Below are 7,301 nucleotides of genomic sequence, written 5' to 3' on the forward strand. Positions count from 1 at the left end.
ACTGATTGCTCTGGCCATGTTCTGGCCCAGAGAAATTTATTTTTATGATAAGGTAATAATGGAGGAAAATGCAGGATACTACTCTGCAAGACTTGTGAAGGAGATCTGGATGCAATAGGATGGTTTGTTGAATACATTTTCTGGATATTGAAAACCACAAATTAGAGTAAGGAATTAAACACTTTTATTGTCTACATTTTATTAGGTAATGTTATGCAGAGCCTGGTATTGGAAATTGGCAATCTCTAGAGCTTCAGCTATCCCAAAGAGTCCTGTACTCAACAGGAATTGAGAAATAATTGTGAAATTGAAAGCTTGGGAGGAAGTTAAAGGAATGACAAGAAATTACAGAAAATCAAAGTTACAGTTTGAAACTGAAACACTGTGTTGGTAAGCCACTATAAGTCATTTCGTGACTGGTTTGACAAAAAGTCTTGAATTAGGGACAGTATGACATGCAGTGGCAGACCTCAAATTTTCACTAGTGAACCTGATCAAATAAAATCTGGCTGCCACTGAGCTTAAAATGTTAGTGGTGCTATGGTAGATAAAGGTATAAAAATCATCACCCACGTGTGAAAAAGTACACTTGTGAACAGAGATAAGAAAGATAAGTGGAACATGCGTTTAAGAAGGAATATTAAAAAGAATCTCAACAAAATTTGGGGTTAGGAAAAGTGTATATAAAGAAGTGAGGCACAAGTTAACATAAGTGAAGGGAAGAGGTTGAGAAAAAAAATTTCTGGAAAACATTTATTCTCATGTAAAAATCCCTGGGCAAGAAAATGAAAGGAGGTCAGTCTGTCTCAACTTCAGAGAAAATGTTGGAAATTGATATTAGGGTAGAGAGATACACAGAAATCAGCCAATGAATGGAGAATACACTCAACACCCAGGCTGCCCTAAGAAGTTTATTCTTTATGTAAGGTTCAATGGCACTATCAGAAATGTTTTAAGTCTGCCAAGGAGAATTTAAAGTCAATACAAGGTTTGTAGAGACTATTCTGGTAACAACTTGAAGACAATAAAAGGAGAGGAAAATGGATACAGTAAAATCAATTAGGAATATATTATAATATTTCAATAGTAGATAATATTTCCTGAGCTTGCATCAGGATGAGAATGATGGGGGAAATTCATATTTTATAGATATTTAAGAGTTATGCTTCTCAACCCTTGACAATGACTTATAAATGTGAAATGAGTACAAGTAAGAGTAGCATTAAGGGAAAACATGAAATAAAGAATTAAATCAATTGAGCTTGTATCAGAAGCTTGAACTAGATATAAGAAGTTGTGAATAACTGGAATATATGTGTTCATTAAAACAATAGGCTCAAGTAAGTTTGACTTGGAACAGAATATGGACTAAACCAAACCTTGAAAAAGCTTTGGTATTAATATTTAATTACCACTTACAGGGTAGTGATTTACTGAGTGTGGTTGACAAGGACTGGCCAGATAAGTAGGAATAACACTAGAGAAAGGCATGGATTACTGGAAGCTCATGGAAGACTGCAGTGATAAGTCTCATTTATAATTCAGCTGAGGGCTGGGATTGTGGCTCAGTGGTAAAGCACTTGCCTAGCATGTAACATGTCTGAGGCACTGGGTTCAATTCTCAGCATCATATACAAATATATAAAATTAAGGTCCATTGACAATAAAATATTTTTTTTAAAAAAGAATTCAGCATTAATCTCTAGGATATGTAAAGAACTCAAAAAACTTAACACCAAAAAAAAAAAACCCCAATCAATAAATGGGCTAAGAAACTAAACAGACACTTCACAGAAGAAGAAACACAACTGATGAACAAATATATGAAAAACATATATTAACATTTCTATCAATTGAGAAATGCAAATCAAAACTACTCTAAAATTTCAGCTTACTCCTGTCAGAATGGCAATCATCAACAATACAGGCCACAATAAATGTTGGTGAGGATGTGGTGAAAAAGGTACACTCATAGGTTGCTGGTGGGACTGCAAATTGGTGTAGCCTATTTGGAAAGCAATATGGAGATTCCTTAGAAAACTTGGAATGGAACCACCATTTGACCCAGCTATTCCACTCCTTGGTTTATACCCAAAGGACTTAAAATCAGCATACTATAGTGACGCAGCCACATCAATGTTTATAGCAGCTCAATTCACAAAAGCTAGACTATAGAACCAATCTAGGTGTCCCTAAATAGATGAATGGATAAAAAAACGTGGTATATATACTCAATGGAATATTACTCAGCTTTAAAGAAGAGTGAAATTATGGCATTTGCCAGTAAATAGATGGAGTTGGAGAATATCATATTATGGGAAATAAGCCAATCCCACAAAACCAAAGGCTAAATGTTTTCTCTAATATGCAAATGCTAATTCACAATAAGGTGGTGGAGGGCACTAGGGAAGAATAGCACTTAGATTAGGTAGAGGGAAGTGATGGGAGGAGAGAGAATGTGGGGATAGGAAAGATGGTAGAATGAAACAGACATTATTACTGTATGTATATATGTGACTACATGAATAATATGATTCTGAAACATGTACACTCAGAAAAATGAGAAATTATATCCCATCTATGCATGATATATTAAAGTGCATAAATGAATTCTACTGCCATGTGTAACTAATTAAAACAAATAAAAAATTTAAAAAGAAAAGAATTCAGCTGGACGAACTCTGAAAGCTGTCTTTAGATTAAGAAACAAAGAGAGGGCTGTTAACCTTTTAAAAGTGGGTTTGGGAGGGGAAGCATGGGAAGATTAAAGGAACTCTAGATAGGACAAAGGGGAGGGAGGGGGAGTCAGGGGAAGAGAGGGAGCAAGGGGTGAAAAAAGATGGTGGAATGAGATGGACATCATTACCCTTAGTACATGTATAAAAACATGAATGCTGTGAATATACTTTGTATTCAACCAGAGATATAAAAAATTGTGCTCTATATGTGTAATATGACTTGTAATGCATTCTGCTATCATATATAACTAATTAGAATAAAAAATAAAATTAAAAGGCTGGGGATGTGGCTCAAGCGGTAGCGTGCTCGCCTGGCATGTGTGCGGCCCGGGTTCAATCCTCAGCACCACATACAAACAAAGATGTTGTGTCTGCCAAATATTAATATATATATATATATATATATATATATATATATATATATATATATATATATGACCTCTCTCTAAAAAAATAAAATTAAAAAATCTATTTTAAGAATTGTGGGAAAAGAACCAACCTTCAATAAATTGAGAAACAAGTGGAATTTAAAACTTAATAAATGTTTTTTTTGAGATTTTTACTACTATGAGGAAATTGGTTATTATGTATGAAGAATAAAAGGTTATGGAGTCAAGAGAGATTTTTGAGATCTTAAAGAAATTTATATATTTGTGGAAAGGATTTAACTAAGAATGAATTGATACTTGATAGCAAAAATTTCCCCAGGATTATGGAGGACAGATACTTAAATCACAGAAAATAAATCCTTAGATAGGAGGAAGAAAAGTTAATTTCTATATAAATGTTAAAAAAAAATTATAGGTAAGGTTTCATTTCTATTTTATTTATTTTTTTCTGATTTCAGGGATTAAACCCAGAAGAACTTAAAAACCAAGCCACACCCCCACTCATTTTATTTTGAGACAGGGTCTCACTAAGTTGTTTAAGGCCTTGCTAAATTGTAAGGCTATTTTTGAACTCTTAATCCTCCTCTCTCAGCCACTGGGATTACAGGCATGCCCCACTGGACCCCGTCAGGTAAAATCTTGGTGACTTTATACTTTTGTTGTGGTAAATAAAGAATGATAAGTTTTATTTTCTCTAGAAATTAGGAAAAATGATTATGTTTGGGTTTTGAAAGAAGTAAAGAATGGAGGAGAGATTCCATTGGCCTGTTCCTTTTATGGTTTAGATAGGAGGTGTCTCCTCAAAGCTCATGTGTGAGACAATGCAAGAAAGTTTAGAGGTGAAATGATTGTGTAATGGGAGCCTTACCCTAATGAGTGCTTCAATCTACTTTTATGGATTAACAGGGTATTGACTGTAGGCAGGTAGTATGTGACTGTAGAGGCAGGTCATTGAGGACGCGCCTTTGGGTATATATCTTGTCCCAGGTAAGAAGAGCTCTCCCTCTGCTTCCTTGTTGCCATGTACTGAGCTGCTTTCTTCTGCCACATCCTTCTGCCATGATGTTTTGTCTGACTTTAGGCCCAAAGCTACAGATTTGGCCATCTATGTTTGGAGACCTCGGAAACTGTGAGCCTAATAAATTTTCCTCCTCTAATCATTATTGTCAGGTCCTGGGGGTCACAGCAATGAAGAAGCTGATTGAAACAGTCACAATGTCTGGAAAGTCTCTGGAAGTTGAAGAGGCAATGTTGAGTCTATGCAATCTAACATGATTGAATCACACTGGGGATTTTCCTATTTAGAAAGTACTTTCACAGATGTCATATAAATGATCCCAAACTCTTTGTTCACTTACAGCTCTCCATCTGGCATCACTTTTTGTCTGTGTCTGCAAGCCTTAGATAAATTGTTGTTTTTATAGATAACAAATCTCCAAAATACTGAAGGCCTTACAAGTATGTGTTTTCCCCTCAGTATCCTTTCTTTTCTTCTGTTATTGGGATTGTGTTCTCCCAGGTTCTTTGCCTCTGTCATTCCATTTCTGAAGACTCTGCCATCTCAATCTTGAGTAATTAGTTTTAAGAAAGAGAAGAATTTTGCTGTTGTTTTCTTTATGTGTTTAACTGACGAATAATCCTTTCCATTGATATTTATTAACATCCCTTTATCAGCGTGTGTGTGTGTGTGTGTGTGTGTGTGTGTGTGTGTGTGAGAGAGAGAGAGAGAGAGAGAGAGAGAGAGAGAGAGAGAGAGAGAAACAGAAGGGCACATACACTTCCAAGCTTGAAAACATTGAAGTATGGAAGGAGTTGGTACAATTTCCAGGATGGCTGGACCTTATAGGAAGATTTAGCTAATATTAAGGCAAATCAAATCAATCAATATCTATCTATCTATCTATCTCCACATCTATATCTATATCTATTGTCATATCAGCCTATGTAGTTCAAATAAATTTTATCTTTTTTTTCAGGTTAACTGTAGAATTAATCTTTTAACAAAATAAACCACCCGTGTTACTTATGCTCTGTTATTCTTAAAATCCAGGCAATATGAACTTTAAAATTTTTAAAGAAATTAACCTTTAATATATGTTGAAATCTCAAATGTGAAAAACCATATTAAGTTTTTATTAACTAAAAATATATAATTAAAATATTATTTTCTTTAGGAAATAAATCCCTGTATTAATGATAAGCTGTTGTTATAGAACATTGCTATTTCATCAAAAAATTTTGAAGTCAATAATATAAAGACTACATTGATCCCAATTTTCAATAACAACTGTATAAGGAGCCCATACAAACAAATAGGTTTCAAATTACTGATTGGAATGCCACCTTTCAAAGCAGATTTTTAATATGTAAACTCAAAGTTTAATATAATATATTTGGGGGAGAAATGGGGAATCACTTCCATATGTGTATAAAGTAGTATAAGCACTTATTAATAAAACTTTGCAGTGTTTTAAAGATGTCTTGATAAGTCCTAAATTATATTTTGGCAGGCCTTCCTTAATACTAGAGTAATATCATGGACATAAATTATATCTAATATTATTTTATAGAGAGGTTTTCATTCTTGAAATTATTTAAAGCTATAGATATATTATGGTTCTAGGACTAAAATAATGAAAAGAAAATAATTTTATATGCAAATTAAGACTTTGGTCACTATGCTAAAATTTCATATCCATGATGAGAAAATCATGTAACCAGTAGTCCTAGTCTCATATGCTCCATTTCACAGTACCCAACTGGGTATAACAGGGTCCTGCCAGTTTACCTTTTTGCTTCATCATCAATCTATCAATTAAACATATGTAACTATTTCCTGCATACTATATAGTGTGTTGAATTCTTTTTTTGCAAAACTAATTTGTACATAGTCCTGGACTTCAAAGTTTAACTATGTAATAAATTACATCTTATTCAGCAGATTCACTCTCTTCTGTGACATACCTCAGAACTCAGCTAGAATTTTTTTGCTAATTACTTAGTTGCCCCAAAGTGACTTAGTACTCACATTCCTCATCAAAGTAATCATCCCAGTAGTTACTAATTTCCATTAAAAAATAAGAAAAATGAGTGTTAAAGAGGAAAATAATATTACTAGGGGCACAATATTAGTAAGTAAAGATTCAGGAATTGAAAATGGATCTTCATGCTGAGAAGAGCACCATCAGATGCCACCAAATACTAGCTGCCTTTAAACATTAGACACATACGTTACAAAATCTGTTGAGTATCATTCCTCTCCTTTCCTCTTAAAAATACCTCCACTCCTAATCAGGGCTCCTAGCCTAAAACTACTACTAATTCCAAATCCCAGCCAAGGCTCCTATTATCACATACATACTTGATCCAGGCAGGGAGCAGCATCAGCTGCACATAATTATTCATAAAACAAATTCAATTTAGAATTGCATTTTAGAAACCTAAAGACCTGAGGGTCCAGAGACTGTTCTCATTACCATAGTAAAGTATTTGCAATCACAAGAGAACAGCAAATCTTATAAAATACTTAAAAATATCAATAGATTGCCCCCACAAAATATATATAACCCTAAAATGTCCTATTCCCACTTGTAGCCGAAGAGATTATGAACCACAGAGATGTGATTGAATTTGCTTTGCACAGTGTGTTTACATGGGAAAAATTTATTCAAGACCTGGAACTGTTCTTGGCACCTGACTGAGATTCAGAAATATTTCCCCAATGTTCTGATTGTGTACGACATTTCACACATGGATGCTCATCCAATCACACAATGTGCCAGATCTCTCAGAATCCCTTGGTATTTCCAAAGCCCTATGTGTGTATACATGATCAGTCTAGAGAGTTGGAATAAAGAAGTTATCTTAATGCATAGTAGTAAATCTAGCAGGCGCTGAGTGCGATGTTTTATCAGGTGGGATTTTCCTATACAATATTTCCCACCCTTTATATAGCAAAACAGACTCAGAAAACTCAGATATTAATATCCAGGCAAAACATCTCCACTGTGAGTGTAAAATTAATATTGAGTAAGGCAAAAGAAAATAGAGGTTGGGGAACATATGCTAAGCCTAAGCATCATTTGCTTTCCAAAACCATGTTTTCAATGATTCCTTTTTGCAGTTTGAAAAATAACTCTATAAGCTTTTTAATATCCATAAGATAAAGGTTCTA

Source organism: Urocitellus parryii, unplaced genomic scaffold, assembly GCF_045843805.1.
Source record: "Urocitellus parryii isolate mUroPar1 unplaced genomic scaffold, mUroPar1.hap1 Scaffold_45, whole genome shotgun sequence".
Lineage (NCBI taxonomy): Eukaryota > Metazoa > Chordata > Mammalia > Rodentia > Sciuridae > Urocitellus > Urocitellus parryii.